At 40.9% G+C, this 23,616-nt stretch overlaps 1 protein-coding gene across 3 annotated transcripts in view; it reads left to right on the top strand.

The window, feature by feature from the left end:
• The window catches only part of tnfaip8l1 (tumor necrosis factor, alpha-induced protein 8-like 1), a 75,452-nt gene that overhangs the window by 36,254 nt on the left and 15,582 nt on the right, over window positions 1–23,616 (top strand). The window contains exon 2 of one of the 3 annotated variants that reach the window (XM_030132131.1): window positions 22,679–22,804. The exons of 1 other annotated variant lie outside the window; for it this stretch is intronic. The gene's annotated coding sequence lies outside the window, so the exon portion shown is untranslated. Of the gene's footprint in view, window positions 1–22,428; window positions 22,805–23,616 lie in introns of those variants that run through there. One more of the 3 variants, XM_030132130.1, reaches the window with a different exon arrangement.

Genomic DNA, 23,616 nt, shown 5'->3' with positions numbered 1-23,616 from the left:
GCTCGGTCCCTAATTAAAGCTGCAAGCAGCATTGGTCGGGACCTCGCGCTCTGGCCGTGTTCGCCCTCCCATGCCACCACCCATTACCCGTCACGCCACCCTTCAACCATTCTTATTTTTTCTTGCAGATTTATGTTTTTTTTCCCCATTTACAATAAGGCTTTTATTTTGAAAAACCCTAGTGTGTGTGTGTGTGTGTGTAAGAGAGAGAGAGAGAGAGAGAGAGAGAGAGAGAGAGAGAGAGAGAGAGAGAGAATCAGTTGTACTCATTTTTTTAATTATGTGAGTTGGATCAGTAATACTAGTAGTAGTAATAGCAGTAGTAATAGAGGTATAATAGCAGTAGTTGTAGTAGTAGTAGTAGTATTAGTAGTAATAGCAGTAGTAGTTTTCATAATAGCAGTAGTAGTATTAGTATAAATGGCAGTAGTAGTAATAATGTCACAGACATGGTTTCTGTGGACTCTACAGTGTGTGTGTGTGTTTGTGTGTTGGTGTATTTGTGGGAATGAGAGAGAGAGGATCAGTTATCAGTTTTTTATAATATCCATTTTGGATCAGTAATAGCAGGAGCAGTAGTCTCTCTCACTCACTCACTCACTCACTCACTCACTCACTCACTCAGTTGCTATGGACTCTCCATGGTTGCTATGGGAGCATAAACATGGCAGGTGCACCTGATCAACACTAATGACTTAGAGGAGACACTGGAGTTTCAGAGAAATGAACTAAAAACCACTTGTCAGACAAACTGACGTCAGTCCAGAACAGTAGCTCCTATCTGAAAAATTCTGTCATGTCAGACTTATCGAAAAATTTGATAAAATGTAAAAATTAACCCCCTAGGTGCCAAAATGAGGCCAGTAGGAATGTCGTAGAAACATGAAACAAACGCCAAAATTTTTGTCTCATCGAGCCCGATAAATCTCATGCTGAGACTCATGGCCTAACTCCAACAGGAAGTTCGCAATATGTCTTTCAAAATAAAATGCTCGCATACTAACTTCCAGCAGGAATGTCGTAGACACACGAAACCAACACCAAAACTTTCATTTAATCTAGCCCAACAAATCACGCACTGACACCTATGAGCTAGCTCCAACAGGAAGTTCGCAATATGCAACTTAAAATTAAATTTCTAAAATTAACTCCGATCACACCGTTTGTCATATCGTCTTCTATATAGTGCTAGAAGATAGAGTGAACCCTTCTCAAAAAAGTCGTTTCGCGCTTTTTTGATTACTGTCTTAGTTTTGTTTTTATGAGCCCTGAAAGTTGCGACGTCTGAAACTGAAAATTCAAATTGAACATTTCCCACACATATTATATATTGAAGCGATCACAAAACACAGCAGAAATCTCCTGTGAAAAAATTTTTGAGATACGATGTACGGTTTTTGAATTACAGCAATTTATCCAAGAAATGGTAGCTGAGGGAACTGCAGCCTGAACTCTGTTGAGTCACATGTGTCATCTATAGGAGCCATGTGAGGTGAACGTACGCATGCACACACATGCTGACAGCTGATTGGCTGAAATCTTGCTGCTCAAACAGACTGGAATGCCTGTTTTGGTTTGAAAGTCTAGAAACAACTCATCATAAGTCTCATATTTCTGGGGTTAAAGGAACAAATTCTACATCCAAATGTAGGAAAATGTCTTTTCTTTCCCAGACTGTTGACATTTGAATGTTAAAGTGTTTAGTTTTTGATCTGTGGGCCTCCAAACACAACAACTGCTGCTTTTTCCCTCCTTCCCTCCTGTGTTAGATTAAACGAAAGTTTTGGCGTCGGTTTCGTGTGTCTACGACATTCATGCTGGAAGTTTGCAATTTGCGCATTTTATATTGAAAGGCATATTGCGAACTTCCTGTTTGAGTTAGGTCATGAGTGTCAGTGCGTGATTTTTCGGGCTTGATGAGACGAAAATTTTGGCGTTTGTTTCATGTTCCTACGACATTCCTACTGGCCGCTAGGGCCATTTTTGTGTTTCTAGGGGGCGCTAGAGAGCTCATTTTGGCACCTGGGGGGTTAATTTTTGCATTTTATAAAATTTTTCGCAAGACCTGACATGTGTGCCAAATTTGGTGAGTTTTCGAGTATGTTTAGGGGGTCAAATTCCAGATTAAAGTGACGGAGGGAGAATAATAATAAAAAACGAACGAAAAACAATAGGGCCTTTGCCCGTCAGGGCAAAGGCCCTCTCCCTCACTGTGTGAGAGAGAGGGCCTCTCCCTGTCAGGGCTCGGTCCCTAATAATAATAATAATAAAAAACGAACGAATAACAATAGGGCCTTGCTTGCAGGCAAGGCCTCTCACTGTGTGAGAGGGCCTTAGCTTTCGGCTCGGTCCCTAATAAAAAACGAACGAATAACAATAGGGCCTTGCTTGCAGGCAAGGCCTCTCACTGTGTGAGAGGGCCTTACCTTTCGGCTCGGTCCCTAATAAAAACGAACGAAAAACAATAGGGCCTTGCTTGCAGGCAAGGCCTCTCACTGTGTGAGAGGGCCTTACCTTTCGGCTCGGTCCCTAAAAAGAACGAATAACAATAGGGCCTTGCTTGCAGGCAAGGCCTCTCACTGTGTGAGAGGGCCTTACCTTTCGGCTAGGTCCCTAATAATATCAAAACGAACGAATAACAATAGGGCCTTTCTTGCAGGCAAGGCCTCTCACTGTGTGAGAGGGCCTTACCTTTCGGCTCGGTCCCTAAAACTAAAACAAATCTGCTGGCTGTCTGCCCCCATTTTGTATGCGGGACTTCCTGACATCATCATGCAGCCAGTTCTGGAACATATGCATGCGCAGTAAGCACCAAAACAAAGGAAACTAATGGAGGTAGGGTTAGTGATTAGTGATTAGTGGCTAGCACACTGACACACCATCAAATGGTGTTAAATAACACGTGAAAGGATGAAAATGCTTACGTATAGCATGCCAAATGCAATAAACTGGCATCGCATACAACGCAATTTCATGAGATCAGTCTTTCAGCAGGGATCACCCAGAGCTTAAGGACACGGTGCCGAGTGAGCCACCAGCAGCAAACCAACACACATTGCTGTACCTCACCAAACTCCCTGCCAAGCCTGGATAAATGTTTAAAACTTAATAAATGTGGAAAAAACATTTTAATGTCTGCATATGTCATTCTGTCTTGCAAAGCAGACTGGAGTATATCATGAGGATCCTTTGCACACCTATAGATTGAAGCAGAAATCATTATGAATCAAATTGTTTTAAATTGAAAATCGTTTTGAATCGAAAATTGATTTAGAATTGAATCGTAGCCCCAAAAATCAGAATTGAATCGAATCATGAGATAGTAAAAGATTCCCACCCCTAATGTGTAATATACATCAGATTTCCTAATCTGTTTACTATTTGTTATTTACATTATTAGGACTCTAAATAGATGTAACGTTATCATTAAGGAAGCAAAAGTTATGTGTTATGTTGTATAAATGAGAGGTGGGAGAGGGATTTAATAAGTTTTCTTCCCACTCCTTTTCGAGCAATACTTTTTGCTATTATTGTACATGGCAATTGCTGTATTGTCTTGATCACCTCTATTTATTAATGTATTTGCTCTTTTGAGTTCCTTGTACACATAAATGTTTTGTTTTTTCTTCTGCTCCAACTTTTTCAAGTATACAGAATGGACACTGAATGGATCTCCAAAGGAATGGGCATGTCAGCTTCTACATGGTATTGCATGAAAATAAAAAAAAAAAAGAAAACCCCTCCAATTTTTTTATATGTTGCAGTTGACACATAGGGCTACGTTTTTCATAATGTTGTCAAAGAGGTCGAGCATGTCCCACAGTGTCAATTTCAAGGACAAAATATATGTCAAAAGGTCATCCAACTCAAAAGTACCCAAATGCACAAAAGAATGCTAGATTGAGATTCCTTGTGGTCTCCCATTTACAGAAATACTTTGCTTTTTAAAATCGGACCAGTGGTTGCTGAGTTACAGCAATTTGAAATTTGGCTGCCACTGCCTTTTTTGAGAAGTGAAAAAATGAAGTTGTGATATCTCGAAAACCGTTGTTCCAGTAAAGTTAAAATTAAAAATTTTGGCTTTTCTGTATGTGTTACCTATATACCAAATTTCATAAAAACTGGTGGGGGTGAGGTTTAAAAATGCCCTTTTTTTGGTGATTTGAAATGGACTGACCCTGTTGTTAATGAGCCACAATGAAATAGCTGTACACAGTGTGACTTTTTTTTCTTTTTTTTCTTTTTTTTTTTTTTTTTTGGAGTGTTCTGTTTAAATTTGTAGTTTCTTTTTGTCTTTTCTTCACTGTTATTTTTTATTCATACATGTTATATTTTATTCATGCATATGTTATATACATACATATGTTATATACCCTATTTTCTGGACTTTAGAGCGCACCTGAATATAAGCCACACCTGAATATAAGCCGCCCCCACCAAATTTTAAAAGAAAAAAATATTTGTACATATATGGGCCACCCCTGACTATAAGCCACAGGTGTCCATGTTGTAACATGAAATATTTACACAGAAAGATGGTAAACACACTGAAAAAAAATTGGAGTATTATTTACTTAAGAAAACTTACGAAAGTTTTTGCACTTACATATTACAAGTAAATTCTACTGGGGCAATCGTCAAGTAAACTTTACTTGTGGGTATGAGTTTATTTTACTCGCAAACCTCAGGTAGTTTACTGTTGATTATTAATATGGTCATTGAATTTTACTCTCTCCTTCTTTGTTTTACTTAGACTCTGACTGCTTCAAACTGAAAAATCTCACCTAAAATCAATGGCTTTTTAAGGTAATTTCAAAATACTTTTGTAAACTTTACTTATGGACTATAAATAAGTAACATTTACACAACATTTTACATAGTTTTTCTGCAGTTTTAATTGCCTAAATTTGTTCATAATATTTTGTTTATTGAAACAATGACTTTTTTTAAAAAAAAATGAGGCAACTGTTTTAATTTAACACTTTTATTTTTCTTGAGTGAAAAAATATTTATTTCAATAAAATATTGTCCAACAGAGTTTGCACTGCAAAACAACAAGGTATATTTCACCCTGAAAAAAACAACACATTTGACATGCTTCAGGAATCTTCAGTGCATCTTAAAAGACATGCTTATTAGAACATTGTGACACTGTTTGCTATAGTTGCTGCTTGAGAGGGCACTGTGTCAGCTGCAGAAAGTTGTTACTTTGGGGAGGTTAAAAAACAAAGACAAAATAATACATTAAAACTACAGAACACAGTAAGAAATACTACATTAAAACTACAGAATTGTGTACTGTAACCAAAATAAACTGTACCGCTGTCAAAATATTTTAAAATATCACTGATGTACTTATGAAATATAAAGCACTACATATTTATTTTTACCTGAGTAGCCAGATCGCTTTGCTTGTGACACTGCTTGCTGTAGTTGCTGCTTGAGAGGGCACTGTGTCAGCTGCAGAAAGTTGTTGCTTTGGGGAGGATAAAAAACAAAGACAAAATAATACATTAAAACTACAGAATCATGTAACAAAAATAAACTGCACCACTGTCAAACCACCAAATTTTGAACATTTGCAATCTAAATGAATTAATCTGGTGCACTTTGACAGTATCAATCACTTATCACATCAAGAAGTTGGAATGCCAATTTGACAATTTCAAGGTTTTTAAAAATCAATGAGTATTTTTTTTTTTAATGATTTACTCCATAACTGAAACACCGAGAGGACTGAGAAGAGGCTTTGTCTCATTTGAGCTTGCATTTCCGACAGCACCCTTACTTTGAAGGCGGGGTAAATGCCATCGCGGCAGCTACGTAGCCTCGTGACGTCATGGCGGCGCGATATGGTACAGCCAGCCAGTGCACAACGTAAACAAGCAAGTCCTACACCTCCTGTTTAATTTTCTGACAGGGACCGTGAAACCACACATAAAAACACACACAGCCTCCAACACGACGGCGGTTAATTTGATGACAAAGGAATACAGAGCCGAGGTGGATTTCTTTCAGAGTTTGGCTCCGGACAACTCAGCTGAGTCAGGAGAGAGGAGAGAGAGAGTGCTCACAGAGCTAACTAACACTAGCGCCGACGGTGCTAACTAATGCTAGCGACGCGGCTACATTTAGCTGCAGTTAGCTCTCAGTTTAGTAATGAAGCTGCTGCAGTCAGTCCACCAGGAATCACCTCGGCATTGTAATGATCTCTGTCATCGTTGTTGAAGGCTGTGTGTTGCTCCGGTCCGGAGGTATTCATTGTAAACGTGCTGGTTGTTAGCATGTCTGACTGTTAATGGTTATTTTAGCAAGATTTTTGCACAAGCATACTCCAAAATACTACTAAAATTAAAATTTACGTGATGTGCGATAATGGCAAATATTACAGTTTATATTATCATATTATTACATTAACTCCGTTAAGTTACATATGCAGAAAAATCCCAAATGTCTTACCTTAAACCTGACAGTTTGTCTTCTTGTGTTTTGGCGGACAAATATGCGCATGCATCCTGTATGAGCGTCACAAGGCGCATGCGTGGGCTCATAAACACACAGCACAATTAAAACCTACTTGGTATTTCTAAGTTCATTGCAGTGACTATGAAACTTTTGAATATTACGAGAAAATAAATAATAAAACTTACTCTTCCCACGCAGTTTACTTATTACATGGATGGCATATGTAGGATTTACTCAAATAATTCCAGTTCTCACAGATACTTTCAAATAGAAAGTTAAAATTGTGACAGTTAACCTAGTAAATATTACTACACCACAAAGTCATTTTTTTCAGTGCAGAAAGATTATTTAAATATTAATTTACATACCTTAACCGTTTTTTTCCAAACAGTGCCTGTAACACTGCAGTAAAATGGCAGTAACATGGCTGGTTAAAAAACCCAGAAAAGTCATTGATCACTATCTTCATCTTCCTTCTGCGCACTGAAACCACTGAAGTCCTCTTCTTCAGTGTCGGAGTTGAACAGCCTCAGAAAGGCTCCGTCACACACCTTCTCAGTCTCTCCTCTATTGTCACTCTCAATGCCACTTGCGTGCAGCAGCTCTATTTCCTTCTTGGACAACCAGAATGATTGCTTTTAACTTAAAAGCTGCATCATATGCATTTCTTTGTGTGTTTTCCATGATGAGGGTTTGTGCATGACATGCAAAATGATTGTTTAAAAGTTAAGCTTAAAACTTCTCCTCTTCGCATCACCTCTTCCACCTGTCTGTCTTGCTTTTGCGCTTCTTGCTAGAGCTCCCCCTGGAGGCCATTAGCCTGTAAAAATCTATACTTGAGCCGCATCATTGTATAAGCCGCAGGGTTCAAAGCGTGAGGAAAAAAGTGGTGGCTTTTAATTCGGAAAATACGGTACACATATACATATGCTATATCAATCTTACACTCTATGTTGAATCCTAAATTATGTTTATGCATATGGCAGACGCTTTTTTCCAAAGCGACTTACAGGGGAAAACCAATTAAATCACTCAATCAATCAAATTTTATTTATATAGCGCCAGATCACAAAAAAGTTATCTCATGACACTTTATATACAGAGTTGGTCAAAACCAGACTCTAAGCCAATTTACAGAAACCCAACAGAATCCTCCAGGAGCAAACACTTGTGACTGGTGACAGTGGCGAGGAAAAACTTCCCTTTAACAGGCAGAAACCTCGAGCAGACCCAGACTCCTGGAGGATGGCTGTCTGCCTTGACCAGTTGGGGTTAAAGAGAGAGGGTAACGAAAGAGAAAAAGAGAGAGCGATAGAGATAGAGACTGGGGGAGAAGGGGGGAGTAGGGGGAGACACATGGAGGCAGTTGAGGATAAGTGAGTGGTGATGATGAGGGCAGGGAAGAGGCAGGACACCGCAGCAGGTCCAGAGATAATCCTGGAAGAATCTGTGATAATCCTGGGAAAAACCTCATTAGAATATTTAAAATGGAATGTTTGAAAGTGCTAGAATAGGAGGTGCTCTCGGAAGAGCTGGGTAGACCTAGGACACGTTGGAGAGACTATGTCTCTCGGCTGGCCTGGGAACGCCTCTGGATCCCCCCGGAAGAGCTGGAGGAGGTGTCTGGGGAGAGGGAAGTCTGGGCATCCCTGCTTAGACTGTTACCCCCGCGACCCGGCCCCAGATAAGCGGAAGAGAATGGATGGATGTCATTGAATGGACAGACAGACGGACAGGTGACAAAACAATTACAATAGCCCGAGAGGTAAAAGCGACAGCCTGTTGGAGAAGTGGTGTCACTTCTTCCCTTTTGTCCAGATGGTTTGAGGAAACCTTTTAGATTAAGTGTTGCCACTGTAGACACAAGCTGTAGCTGACCTGAAATACAAAGAGGCAAAGTAAACTAAAGGCACATAATAAAGGCTTGAATAGCCTTGTCTGACCTTCCTTCAGTAATCCTCCAAGGACAGCAGAGGACAATCAGGTTAGTTTTTCATTATTGCAGCCCTTTTTTTTTTTTTCCGTGATCCCTCAGCTGATCCTGTCACATGGGCTTGACAAGGCTGTCTGCACCTGCGGAGGGGGGGGGGTTCCCTGGGTACATTACCCAGACATCTATCCAACACTGAGTAGGGTCTGATTTCCTTTCTATGAGTCATCTTTGCCAAGTTGCATGTCTTTGAGTGAATGTGTGTTAGTTTATACTTAACAAGCTGTCAGCTGATGAATTTGTAGCCAGTGAAACTGTTGTAATTATGTGGGAGAGCTGGTGCAACCTGTCTTTGTTTTTAATTTTCAGCTGCTCCGTGAGCCAGTAGTAAGGCCATGTGCACATGTGTTTGTGTCATTTGATTTCTGCATATGGTGACGACTGTAGACTGTGAACCCTCTTGTTCTGCCTTGAATCTGTTGAATTTTGACTATAAAAACTGTGAGATGCTGTGTGAGGGTTGGTCCCACTGTCCCTGGGTGCCACACTTCACAGGCCCTTTAGATTTGGCACTAACCACTCTCACATGGCAAAGTCAGAAAAAAAAAGATATTGCAGACCTTTTATCATTGTGAGCATCCATCTCATGAGGATCTTTTTTTCATGAAACCTTTGGTCTCTCTACCCATGAGGAATGAGAGTCACAGTAGGATTTCCCTCCATCCTAAAGATAAGAATGTCACAGCTCTTTTAAGTCATATTTAAGTGGGGGGGGGGGGCTTATTTCATGAAAATTTTCAGATTCAACTTTAGCCCAGATTTTCTAATGCTCCCATGTCTTGGGAATACAAAGATATGAAAAAAATTTCAAATTAAGCCCAAGCCCCCCACCCCTAAAATTACTTTTTCAACCCTGAAAACATGGGATTTTTGGCAACTTTCAAACCTTCTTCACTTTTGATAAAGCACAACGTAGCAATATGCTCATGCTGGGCCATTAAATGTTTTTTTGTCAGACATGTCATGTCTTAAGAGTGCTTTGCACTACAAAAGGTGTAGTGTCAAAGCCAAATTATAGGTCAAAGGTCACCCAAATCATCAAAAATGCATATTTCATGGAATTAAGCTGTTAATGTGGGTTCTTCAAAATGTTCGGCTCAGGTTCTCTCCTCTAAACTCCTCTATTGACCACAAACAACTTCCGTTCAATAGGACTCAAACAGAACCATTTACTCAATGTATTATCCATATAGACATGTCAAAAATAACAAACGGTAGTTTCACATGACTTTGCAAATTACATGTATATGTCCCATTGCGAGCGACACAGTGGTGCAGTGGATAGCACTCGTGCCTCACAGCAAGAAGGTCCTGGGTTCCATTCATACACCAGTTGACTGGGGTGGGATCTTTCGCCCGTAAGTAGCTGGGATAGGCTCCAAGCAACCCCTGTGACCCTAGTGAGGATGAAGCAGGTTCAGAAAATGAATGAATGAATGTCCTGTTGCAATACTTGTAGCTCCATGACAATGGATTGTAATCTAGTGTTAGTGATAGGTGACACGGTGGTGCAGTGGTAGGCACTCATGCCTCACAGCAAGAAGGTCCTGGGTTTGATTCCAACACCAGTCGATGGGGATGGGACCTTTCTGTGTAGAGTTTGCATGTTCTCCCCATGTCTGCATGGGTTCTCTCCAGGTACTCTGGCTCCACCCACCATCCAAAGACATGCACTGATAGGTTAATTAATTAACCTTAATTGGTTAATCTAAGTTGCCCATAGGTATGAATGTGAGAGTGATTGTTTGTCTCTATATGTCAGCACTGCGATGAACTGGCGAAATGTCCGGGGTGAACCCTGCCTTTGCCCATAAGTAGCTGGGATAGGCTCCAAGCGACCACCGTGACCCTAGTGAGGATAAAGCGGGTTCAGAAAATGAATGAAATGTGTGCTAGTGTTTCCCGCCACACTAATGGCAGCAAATTCAAATGGAATGTACAGTACAGGCCAAAAGTTTGGACACACCTTCTCATTCTTTGCATTTTCTTTATTTTCATGACTATTTACATTGTAGATTCTCACTGAAGGCATCAAAACTATGAATGAACACATGTGGAATTATGTACTTAACAAAAAAGTGTGAAATAACTGAAAACATCTCTTATATTCTAGTTTCTTCAAAGTAGCCACCCTTAGCTCTGATGACTGTTTTGCACACTCTTGGCATTCTCTTGATGAGCTTCAAGAGGTAGTCACCTGAAATGGTTTCCTAACAGTCTTGAAGAAGTTCCCAGAGATGCTTAGCACTTGTTGGCCCTTTTGCCTTCACTCTGCGGTCCAGCTCACCCCAAACCATCTCGATTGGGTTCAGGTCCGGTGACTGTGGAGGCCAGGTCATCTGGCGCAGCACTCCATCACTCTCCTTCTTGGTCAAATATCCCTCACACAGCCTGGAGGTGTGTTTGGGGTCATTGTCCTGTTGAAACATAAATGATGGTCCAACTAAACGCAAACCGGATTGAATGGCATGTCACTTCAGGATGCTGTGGTAGCCATGCTGATTCAGGTTGCCTTCAGTCTTGAATAAATCCCCAACAGCGTCACCAGCAAAGCACCCCCACACCATCACACCTCCCCCTCCATGCTTCACGGTGGGAACCAGGCATGTAGCATCCATCCGTTCACCTTTTCTGCGTCGCACAAAGACACGGCGGTTGGATCCAAAGATCTCAAATTTGGACTCATCAGACCAAAGCACAGATTTCCACTGGTCTAATGTCCATTCCTTGGGTTTCTTGGCCCAAATAAATCTCTTCTGTTCGTTGCCTCTCCTTAGCAGTGGTTTCCTAGCAGCTATTTGACCATGAAGGCCTGATTCACGCAGTCTCCTCTTAACAGTTGTTGTAGAGATGTGTCTGCTGCTAGAGCTCTGTGTGGTATTCATCTGGTCTCTAATCTGAGCTGCTGTTAATTTGCGATTTCTGAGGCTGGTGACTCAGATGAACTTATCTTCAGCATCAGAGGTGACTCTTGGTCTTCCTTTCCTGGGGCAGTCCTCATGTGAGCCAGTTTCGTTGTAGCGCTTGATGGTTTTTGCGACTGCACTTGGGGACACATTCAAAGTTTTTGAAATTTTCTAGACTGACTGACCTTCATTTCTTAAAGTAATGATGGCCACTCGTTTGTCTTTACTTAGCTGATTGGTTCTCGCCATAATATGTATTCTAACAGTTGTCCAATAGGGCTGTCAGCTGTGCATCAACCTGACTTCTGCACAACACAACTGATGGTCCCAACCCCATCAATAAGGCAAGAAATTCCACTAAGTAACCCTGACAAGGCACACCTATGAATTGAAAACCATTTCAGGTGACTACCTCTTGATGCTCATCAAGAGAATGCCAAGGGTGTGCAAGGCAGCCATCAGAGCTAAGGGTGGCTACTTTGAAGAAACTAGAATATAAGAGATGTTTTCAGTTATTTCACACTTTTTTGTTAAGTACATAATTCCACATGTGTTCATTCATAGTTTTGATGCCTTCAGTGAGAATCTACAATGTAAATAGTCATGAAAATAAAGAAAATGCGAAGAATGAGAAGGTGTGTCCAAACTTTTGGCCTGTACTGTACATGTTGTAATATTGTGTTATTTTGTCTCTAATGTGGCTTTGAAAGGGCCAACGGCCTTGGGGGATCCCACCAGGAAACCAAAGGGAAGAGAACTTAGGACATATTTGATAAAATGTTGGAATGGTATGCATTTTGTTACCCTGTATTACTGCATTTCGTTACCCTGTGTTACTGCATTTCGTTACCCTGTATTTATACTGAGTAATGACAATAAAGTTGAATCTAATCTAATCTAATTTTTGAAAAAACTAGGCATTTTGGTGACCTTTAACCTACAGCATGACCTTGACATTAGACTTTTCATAGTACAAAGTACTCTTACGATACAATATGGCACTTACAAGATCATTAAATGGCCCATCATGAACATATTTATAGATTCCACTGGATGAAAGAGTGGAGAAGCTGTGAAAGTTGCGATTTTCAGAGTTAAAAAAAGTAATTTTTGAGGTTGGGGGGGAGTTTGGATGAAAATTTTTAAAAAAAAATTACACAGGAGTGCTTACAACATCTTGTTGCATAAGAAAATCAGGGCTAATGTGGTATTTAATATGAAGCCCCCCCCCCAATTTAAGATTTAAAGGAAAGCTATGGCAGACACTTGATTAATGCAGAGCTTGGGGTGAAATGACCACAAAAGATCATTTATCATGATGAAAATGTTCATGTTGGCCTATGGCAGGGGTGTCAGTCATATAGCCAAAGGGTCAAATTTGGTCTTTCAGTGCAAAAAAATACACTGAAGATATTAACGATCAAGGGTGTCAAGCTTATTTTAGTTCAGGGGCCACATACAGTCTAATGTGATCTCAAGTAAAATTAAAACCACAAGTGGTGTTGTGGCCCTCACCCTCCCATACAGTCACCTCCTTTGCAACCGCTGTGGCCACCCAACAGTGAGAGGACACCATATTGTGCAATCAGTCCAACACTATGGGCCTGATTCACTAAGATCACAAATAACGGGCACAAATGTGCTTGCTCACGCTAAAAAATGCGTGTGGTATTGATTTGCGTGTCATGGGTGATCAACTAAGATTGCCTGCAGAAATGACAACAGGTACAAAGTCTTGGAGACCGCCCTAATTAAATGAGGATTTTGTGTGCGCTACTGGTTGTCGTCATGGAGACAGTGTGCTGTAAAAATTGCTCTGGGATATCCCAGCACTCATAAATATGAAGTTGTTCTTTTTACACATCGAGGGGTGAATAGGTATTTCTGTGTTGTTTATCAGTGGTGAAGTGTGTTATTAGTGAAATAAATACCTTCTCTTTTTATGTTGCTCTGTAGGGTGAATGAAAACTTTTAATTCTGTGGGCATGATTAAAAAAAAACAAAAACACCCACTTATATAGCCGGTTCAGGAGTCCAGTCACAACACCATGGACAGTGCTGTTTGTGTGTCTATGTGTGTGTGTGTGTTGTGCAGCGCTATAACCTGTCCTGTTCGGTCTCCCTTGCACAAGAGAGAGAGAGAGAGAGAGAGAGAGAGAGAGAGACACATCTCTCAGGAGTCGGGTCCTGGCCTAATGGTGATGTGCCACTGGTGGACTGGGGGGCCAAATGTTTCAAATTATTATTTTTTTCTCACGTTATTCCAAAAATGTTGTTGTGAAAAGAACAGATTGGTTCTGTGTGTTGCCGTTGGTTGTGCCTATGCCACCTCTTCGCTATAACACCTGCAGCCAGTTTTGCGCGAAACTGTGCCAGTTAAAACCTGCCTTTCAGACGCACTAAATATAGATGCAAAATCAGCCACCGCAATCAGTTTCAGGTTTGGTAAATCACATTGCACACGCTAAATAAATATTTGCATTTACTCCTCCCAATAATTTTGTGCGTTCTGGCAGAAACGCCCATATTGGATATTCATCAGGGCAAGCTCGCTAAATGTGTTGCGCGAGCTATTTTGCCCACTTGAGAGGTGCAAACCTCGGTGCGTCCTGTTAGTAGATCAGCTTCAACGTGTTTTTGCGTGCACTAGAGATCGACCACTATGGGTTTTTCAGGGCCGATACCAATTATTAGTAGTTAGAGGAGGCCGATAACCAATATTTGGAGCCGATATTCATTTGCAGTAAAAGTGTAAAAATTGGCGTGAAAAATTTTGAATAATGCAAACACTGAACTTCGTTTAAATGCCTAAAGCATGTTTATTTAATCAAGCAAAAAGAAAATAATAGCTCCAGAAGTGCATGGATTTCCTAGACTCAGAAGCATCTCTTATAAAGTTGAATAAAAGCTTAAATAAATAGCTCCCTGAAATTTTTCCACAGTAAATAAAGTAAAATTTAAATATAACTAGAAGCACTTGGAGAGCGCAGACCTCCGCCAAGGCTGATCAGTGGGCCCCCCCGTGGGCCCCCCCGCCCCCGAATACCACCAAAATTTAATCATTTCTTCCTTATCCCATTTCCAACAAACCCTGAAAATTTCATCCAAATCTGTCCATAACTTTTTGAGTTATGTTGCACACTAACGATCAGTGCCCCCCCCCCCCCCGTGGGCCCCCCCACCCCCGATCACCACCAAAATTTAATCATTTCTTCCTTATCCCATTTCCAACAAACCCTGAAAATTTCATCCAAATCTGTCCATAACTTTTTGAGTTATGTTGCACAATAACGGACAGACAAACGAACAGACAGACAAACAAACAAACCCTGGCAAAAACATAACCTCCTTGGTGGACGTAACTATAATGACATATCTTTGTTTTAAGTTCAAACACAACAAAAATACAGGGAGACTCTTGTAAACTCTTGGGCCACATGCTGACATCTGCTCAACTCATCATGCTTCATTTATTACAGCATTTGGGACGCCTTAAGTTGATTTCATTATTTAATTTTATATTTTACCATGCGATAGCAGGGACCCTGTCATTCAAAACTATGTTGCTACATTATTAATGATTAATGTGACAAAAGCTATATAAAAAGTATAATAGTTGCTATGAGTGCAATTAAACTCCTGACAGAACACAAACAGCCTTTAGGGCTTTAATGACCACACACAGGATTTAAAATGTTCCACCATGTTCAGATAAATCACTTCTGAATTTTACTCTCTGTCATCTTCACTTTAATTTTCAGATCACAGGACTAGAAAGCTCACAGCAACATTAGTAGTTGTGAGTTGTAGAGTTCTTCATGTGACTTTAACGCAGACACACACTATTACATTACATACCAACACAGCCTCATCCCAAATAGTCAGAAATCGACGCATGCGGTCAGAGCCCCATAGCGGCACTATCTGACGCGGGGGGGGTACCCCTTCCACATCGGATTTTGATGCAGAAGGAGTACACACCGCAGAGACGTGAAGTTTTGTCGTGTGAGAAGCTCCGGAGAGAAAACACGCGTTAAAGGTAAAGGCAGAAAACTCTTTTGAAACTGTACTAAACATCCCTGTGCTCTACATCTCACAACTACTACTAATGTTTCAGAAGAACGTCAGAGCAGAGTAAACATTAGCGGCAGCTCTGCTAACTCAGATTACCTCCTGACGTGTGTGAATTAGACTGCTGATAATATGGAGATGGAAACAGTCTGTGATAGAAAAGCATGTGTGTGTGAGTAAGAGAGAGCGCGTAGAAAACTCACTTCACTTGTTTTAGGGAAGCATGCTAAGGTGGAGTCTGAGCTTTTACCAGAACATTAGTTCATCAATCTGGCTCTAAACGCTCTGCACACTATGTATTAGTAATGGAGAAAATGTATGTAGAACACAGTCTCATCCCAAGTCAGTCCCAGTCTGTGTGTGTGAGGACAGCTTCCATGTCAACCAATCAGAGGGCGCAGAGTGGATAGTGAGAGAGCGAGAGAGAGAGAGAGGCGCGGCTGCATTTGAGCCAAAATAACCCAGTTTTAAATTGATTTCTTAATATCAACCCGTCGGATTAAAAAAAGGCCGATACCGATATACGTCAAATTTCCAAATATCGGCGCTGATAATCGGCCCGGCCGATAATCGGTCGACCTCTAGCGTGCACAGTCAAGTTTGCGCACGTTTTTATATGCGCAAACCTTTAGTAAATCAGACCCTATGTGTGAGATAGGCTACACACACTTTTATACTTCTGAAAATGGCCACTTTGTTGTGAGTTTGTCACAACCACACCCAACTTTTTTATCAAAAATGTAACTGATAACTTTGGACCACAAATGTGTGTAGGTGATTTCCTGCAAGTTTGGTGCAAATTGGATGAAAACCCTAGGAGATGTTGAAAGTATGAGGGGTGTGATGTATGAGGGGTCCACACTTCCACCCAATATGGCCGACTTCCTGTTGGGTTTAGGGAGGGCCCATAATGAAGGTTGCATTGGGTCCAACTCAATCCGACAGTGTGAGATACACACATTTTTGTAACTCTGAAAATGGCTGCTTTGTTGTGAGCTTGTCCCAGCCACACACAATATTTTATCAAAAATGTAACTGATAACTTTTGACCACAACATGAGGAGGTGGTAGGTGATTTTCACCAAGTTTGGTGCAAATTGGATGAAAATCCTAGGCGGAGATGTTGAAAGTATGAGGAGTGGGATTTTATAGGTGCATACTTTCATGTCAGCCTTACACATTTGGACCAAGTCTTCCTTGGTCTCCCACATCCTCTGGAGCTGGGAATCACCATGCTCATGACTATGTTAATACATTAAGTGGCGCATTCAACATACCCATACCATTTTAGTCACCTGGTTTGTAGAACTGTTGTCAACTCCTGAATGCCCAGCTTTGCATGTAGCTTAGCAGAGGAAACATCATCATGAAGTTTGGCACCACAGATCCAGTGGATCATAGATCTGTAGTTTCGGCAAAGCTGCTCTAGGTCTGGAGCTGTAGGCGCCCAAGTTTCGCTTCCATGCAGTAAAGTACACAGACGCTGAACAATTTTCCTTGTGTCATGAGAGATACATGTTTGGATGTCAGGATTGGCAGGTGTTTCTTGAACTTCCCCCAGGCAGTACTACATCTGGTAATAATGGCTAGCTCGCAACCTCCACTGGCACTCAGCATATCACTAAGTTAACAAAAACTGGCTTCAACATCAAGCAGATTTCCATTCACTTCCACCTGAGTGACTGGTCACCCATCAATTGGACATAGCTTGTCACGACATTTAAGGCACACAGTCTGGATAAGCAGCAAGTCTGGCTTGGATGCCACTGCACATTTTTTGCACCCATAGTTTGCACTTAGAGCACTCAGTGGAATTAACTCTGACCCCACTGTGACACACAGCACAGGGGAATGTGCCTGAGTCCTGGAGAAGGTCAAGCCCAGAGACCATGAATTTCGTCTTTTTCATGTTGACTCTCAGACCCTTGTTTTCCATGCCCTCCTTCCATGCCTTTAGCTTAGTGATGCATTCTTCCAGTGAGTCAGCGATGACCACAAGATCATTGGCATAGAGAAGCTCCCATGGCACACTGGTATGAAACTCATGTGACAGTGTCTCCAGCACAAGGATGAAAAGCAATGGGCTGAGGACAGAGCCCTGATGCACACCTACTCCGACCCCAAACTCCTCACTATATATTGCCTGTTGACACGCATACGGCTTCTGATGTTGGTATACATGCCTTGGATGACATGCACTGCCCACGCCTCCACACCTAGATGCCTCAAGACCAACCAAAGGACTCTTCTGGTTACTTGATCAAAAGCCTTCTCCAGGTCGACAAAGACGAGATATAGTGGCTTGTTTGCAGCAATGTACATCTCCTGCAGCTGGTACATGATGAAGATACTGTCAGTGGTGCCTCAGCCAGGCACAAGGCCAAACTGCATTGAGTCTATGTCCACCATTTTGCAAATGAAGTTGTCTATCACATGCTCCAGCAACTTCATGATCTGATTAGTGAGCTAGAGACCATGATAGTTGCCAGGGTCGAGGGCTTCACCTTCACCCTTGTAGAGGTACCAGAATGTTGTGCTCCTCCCAGTCTTTAGGGATCACACCATTGCTGAAGATGACCTCTGCCAAATGTCTCACCAGCAGCTTTCAGCATCTCAGCAATGATACCCAAAGGCAGCTTTGCCACACTTTGCAGGCTAACTCCAAGGTGACTGGTGGAGGAGGACAGGGGCAACCTCGGGGAGTAGGTTGCTCAGCCATTCAAACTCAACATTCAGCAGTCTAGCATAGTGCTAGCATCTTCTCCTCATCACTGAGTGATAGCTCACCAACGTCATTCCTGACACACTTGTCACCAACAACGTCTTGATTTGTTCTGTCCATCTGCTTGGCAAGCTTGAAGATACTTCTGTCATTGGGGGAGATGTTCGTGAACTTTTCTGTCTCGGCCTCAGATTTCACATTCCAGAGGACATGCTCGGCCACATGCTTTGCCTCCCTGCATACAGCTTTTGCTTCCTTTGCTTCATCAGTCTTGCTAGCTTTAGCCAGAGCCTTGTAGGTTTTAAATCAAGCCCGCTTCACCTAGACTGCATTTCCCACCCTGTCATCCCACCACCAGGTTTCACATTTCCAGTGGTAGTTTTTGGAGAGGCTGCATACCCCAGAGGGTGATTCCAACAGTGGGACTTTGAGTATTGACCACACATCTTCCACCATGTTTGCAGTTTTGATAGTAGCAGTTACTTTCTCCTTGAAGGCAGCATGGAATTTGTTTGCAACAAGAGGATCCCTGAGCTTCCAGGTACAGATGATGGAATTAACTTCTGCTTCTTTACTGGGGGGTTGCCCAAAGCCCCAGCTCCTGTAGGGCTTAGAGAGGTGCTCTAAACCACAGTGAACCGGGAGACCAAGCCACACCTCCACAGATGCTCTGCAAGCCCGCTGGAGCCCGGCTTCCTGCAGGGCATAACGTGGCAATGTGGGAGTTAGGGTTGGCATTAATGAAATCAAACAAAATGGCATTCACTAGCATCAACGAAAATGTAAACAGCAGAAGAGTGCAAACCTGTATTAATTTATGCCTCATGTTTCGGAATTAGATCCAAGGTCCGTGGAGGTGCGGTTCAGAGATCCTTAAACGGAGCTGTTTCCCAGATCCTTAAACACAACAGGTTCTGAGATTCACCGTCAAATGTCCACAGCAGCCCTCCATACCACTATATCCACCACAGTCAGCATGGAGGTGAAGAGCGGCTGCTGATGTCACTCTCCTGCGCCGCTTACTTTGCAAATTCATTTTCGAATTACGGTTACTTTTTGGAGGGCAGACCACAAAAATGAAAAAGCACTGTTCTCTGTTTTCTCTTTGATTGTGGCAAAAAATGTGCAACATGAATAAGAAGATGAAAATGCACACTGGATAATTTCTTACTCATTTTATTTATGAGTCAAATAATGCAGCCACATTCTTAAAATGAAAAAGCATTTTTGCTAATACATTTGAATTTTCAAATTTTAAATTTCAAATTAAACTATCAAACTCTTTGCTGAGGCATTTTTTGAAAATTAAATCTCAAATGTGTTTTTCTTTTTAACTAAGTAAAAGAATGAGTGATCTTGAATAAGAAAATGAAAATGCAGATTGGACAATTTATTAATAATTTTATTTATGAGTCAAATAATGCAGCCATATTCTTAAAATGAAAAAGCATTTCTTCAAATGCATTTTAATTTAGATTATGGTAACTAATTGCTTCCATACTCTGCCAGTGACAATGCACTTATTTCTAAATAACACAAAAGATACAGACATGTATCTAAGAAATATAAAATAGTGTGCAATCGAAAATATGTGCAAATTAGAGATATACTGTATGAAAGGGTAAAATAAAAAAAAATATCTATAAACAGTGCAAATGTAACAGGGTAAGAAATATAAACATGCATGTGCCAGACATGAGATACATGTTCCGTGATTCATTATTGCACATTACAGTGAGGTATAGTATGTGTTTACAGTCTGCACAGCCCAGGTGAAGAAACTGTTCATAAGTTTGATGGTGTGGGATTTGATTGACCTAAAACAATGCCCAGAGGGCAGCAGGTCAAGCAGGTGATGAGCAGGGTGGGAGGGATCTCCTGTGATGCTCTTGGCTGTGCTGAGATAACTCTGCCAGGGATGGCTGAGGGCAGCCGATGATGTTTTGGGCTGTGTTTATGACCCTCTGTACAGCCTTCCTGTCTTCAACTGTGGAGCCAGCATACCACACCCCCAGGCAGTGGGTCAGAATGCTTTCCACAGAGGGGTGATAGAAGGCCAGCAGCGGCTTCTGGTCCAGTCTGTTCTTCAGCTCACGCAGGAAGTGCAGCCGAGTTAGCAATCCCGCTCTGCACCCCCACTTTTGCTTCCTCTCTCTGTGCAGGCCTCCATTGTTTGCTGGACCCGACAACAATCCACGGAGCCCCCAGTGGTCTTGCAATCTCCGGAGGAATGTTATGAGTCCATGTGAAAGTATTAGTGACTCCGGTGTTACTCTGTAATTTAATGTTGGTTAAGTTCTGGTGGCTGTAGGATATGAAACCGTGGCATGATAGTATAAAAACTGGGTAAAGAGAAATAAAGACAAAAAATGAGCACGGAGTGCAAATAATGACAACTCCAATTTTTTTTCTTGGTTCAACGTGAAAAAAGTAAAATTACATACTGAAAATATTTGTATTTAGAAATTATCCACTCACAATAAAATGTGAATAACATCAATGAACATGAACAACTTGAAATGTCTCCAAAAAAAAATTTAGTTAAATTGTAACAATATAATGCCTGTTACTAAATGTTTTATGAATTTGTAGATCCACTGTGATCCGTATATTGTTTTAATAATAAGATGAGACATAGTATTATTGAAATTGCACTTATTTTTCTTAATAAATTTCAGGTAGCACATGGTTGTTTGGTTACTCACAATTTCATAATTTAATTTTACTTTTTTCACACAAATATGATATGAAGTGAAGTTATTCACACTAACACACTGGGGGATTTATGTGACCACTAGAGGGAGTAGCGAGTCACTCTGCTAGTGACTGTCTTATACCAAAGTGTAAGAATGTGATGCTTTGCAAGACAGAACTTTTAGTGTCAAAGATGATGGCAAAATGCTAAAAGCTAGAAGAGCAGGAGGTAAACGCAGCTTTAAATGTGACTGTCACTGTTCTCCTCTTGAGGTTGAACACAGAGTTTAGAGGTGACAGTGATGATTTTCAGCAAATGCTTGTTTGGAAGTCTCAACTTTTCTTGTTTGTTTTGAGTGCGATCATTCATCAGTCTGAATCTTATGGAGGTATAAAGTTATTATGGGATGTTATTATGTTTGCTAAGTTGCTGTTTGCTGATCCACACTTCTGACCTTGTTTGGACAATTCCAAACAAATCTGTAGTGCAGCTATCAACAACACAAACCATACAGAAAGGAGAGGCAATTTGTGGTTTTACTGTGGCTGTTTTCTGTCTAAAAACAGAGCTAAACTAACAGAGCCATAATGTAAACTATCAGCTGATGGAGCATGTGAAGATTATAGGATACTGTTATTTTGACCAACTGTCAAAATAAGGGGCAATGAGTTTTAGTTAGAGAAGAAAAATTGATGATACCGTAATACAGATGTGTGTAAACAATGAGCTTCATACTTTACTCAGTGAGTGATAGTCTGTGGATACAGTGTTGATTTGTTAGTGGTTTCTGTGTGTTCTAGTATCAGACTGACCCCTGCTGGTGAGAGTTTCAAAGATAAATGCTATATTTAAAACTACTTCAAAGGCAAAAATGTTGGTCTGCATTAAAAGCTGAAGAACTCAGATGATTATTTGTGGTTTGAAATTATTTGTGAAGACACAAAATACAAACATTGTAAAAGTAGCAATCAGACAAAACACCATGAAACACCCGCCATGACAAAAATGTACATAATGACAAAATGCCATAATGGTCACAAGACAAAACAAAAGGAAAAAACTGCTTAAAAGATTCAACAAAATTAAAATGTTGTGATAAAATAAAGACATCATAGATACAACAAGACCACCAACAAAGACACAATAATGTAAATGATAAAATTGTTGTAATAGATGCAAAATTATGAACATGACAAAAGATGCCAAAATCAAATAGAAAGGTACACCTTTGTGATTTGGTGGGTGTGGTCTGAGATGAGAACACTGAAAACAGTGTTTTAACTGAAAATATGAACAAGCGAAACCATAAAGAACAGAAAATCAGCGTCAGGATAATGCTATTTATTACTGTGTTGACTATCCCTAACTCAAAGTGTATGAATTGATGAGGACTGATGCCAAACACTCCTCTTGGCTCATTCTTTTCTCCTCGTCTTTTCCTGTTGTTCATCAGTAGGCTACACAGCATTGACAGCTTTGGTAACTCTAGTCCCTGACAAGAGTGGAATTTAATGAGCACTATGAAATCAGCCTCCAATCTGAGAAAGAGGTTGCTTTTCTTAACCATTATCCATTAAGTATTATCCATCCATCAGCAGAGAGAAGAGAGGGAGGTAAATGCAGACTCAAATGTGACTGTCACCGTTCTCCTCTTGAGGCTGACCACAGTGTTTAGAGAGGTGACAGTTAGTGATGATTTTCAGCAGACGCTTGCATTGAAGTCTCAACTTTTTTTTGTTTTCAGTCTGATCATCAGTGTCTTTCTCCTTGTTATCCATTTCATACACATTGCATCAGGCCAGGGTTCTTTCTTTTTTCTCTCTTACAAGAGCGGCGAGGCAAGCTTGAGTTCCATTGGCGGTTTAAGAGTCAACGTGGATCCTTGATCAGCACAGTAAGAGGCCAGATTAAATGTCCAGCACAGAGAGGGTGGAAACAAGATTCAGCACGAGACGGTATATAAATGACCCCTCATTCAACACTTACACTCCCTCTCCATGTTTCAAGATTGATATATAACGCACCCATATCCCTTCAGCGTTTTTTTTTTCTGCCTCTCTCCTCATGTGTCTCCTCCCTAGGAAGCATCCTGCTGACACTCTCTCCAAGGAGTCTTATTGATATTCTTGGAGAACCACTGCAGAGAGAGAGAAATGAAAGTCACACACTGTAGCAGCAGACACACTGCATTCTAGTACCAACAACAGTAAAAATCGCGTCATTGTTCACTCTGTCAGCCGCACTAATAGCACCTCTCATCCTCTTTCTTTTTTATTATGCTGCAGCACATGGGTAGGTAATTTTCCAATCAGAGAGAATTTCAGTAGTTAACTAACAGTGCAGTTTTCATGTGAACACGTATTGTGTCAAGAATAATCTCACACTAAAATGTGAATGGAGTGCTTAAATGTAGTGATTTTTTAATCCATTGTGACTGACACTGATTAGAGTAAGTTTGAAAGCAATGGATATTTGACTGACATCCACTGCAGTAGTGGTATGAAGGCAAATATGACTATCAACCTAAAGAACAACAAAAGACGCTACCAGAAGAAAATGGTACTAAGATAAAGCTCATATAAGGTACAAGATGGAGACAATGAAATTAGACACAATGAAAAAGACCCAATAATACAAAAATCTAGAGCTGCTACTATCGATTATTTTTGTAATCAATCTATCAACTATTTTCTTGGATTCAAGCAGAGGATTAGGTATGAAAATAGTAAAAATGTGAAACAGACATGTCTGAAAATGACAGCTTGTT

The sequence above is a fragment of the Sphaeramia orbicularis genome, chromosome 4 (genome assembly GCF_902148855.1).
Source record: "Sphaeramia orbicularis chromosome 4, fSphaOr1.1, whole genome shotgun sequence".
Classification (NCBI taxonomy): domain Eukaryota; kingdom Metazoa; phylum Chordata; class Actinopteri; order Kurtiformes; family Apogonidae; genus Sphaeramia; species Sphaeramia orbicularis.
This window is presented reverse-complemented; position numbering and strand designations above follow the sequence as displayed.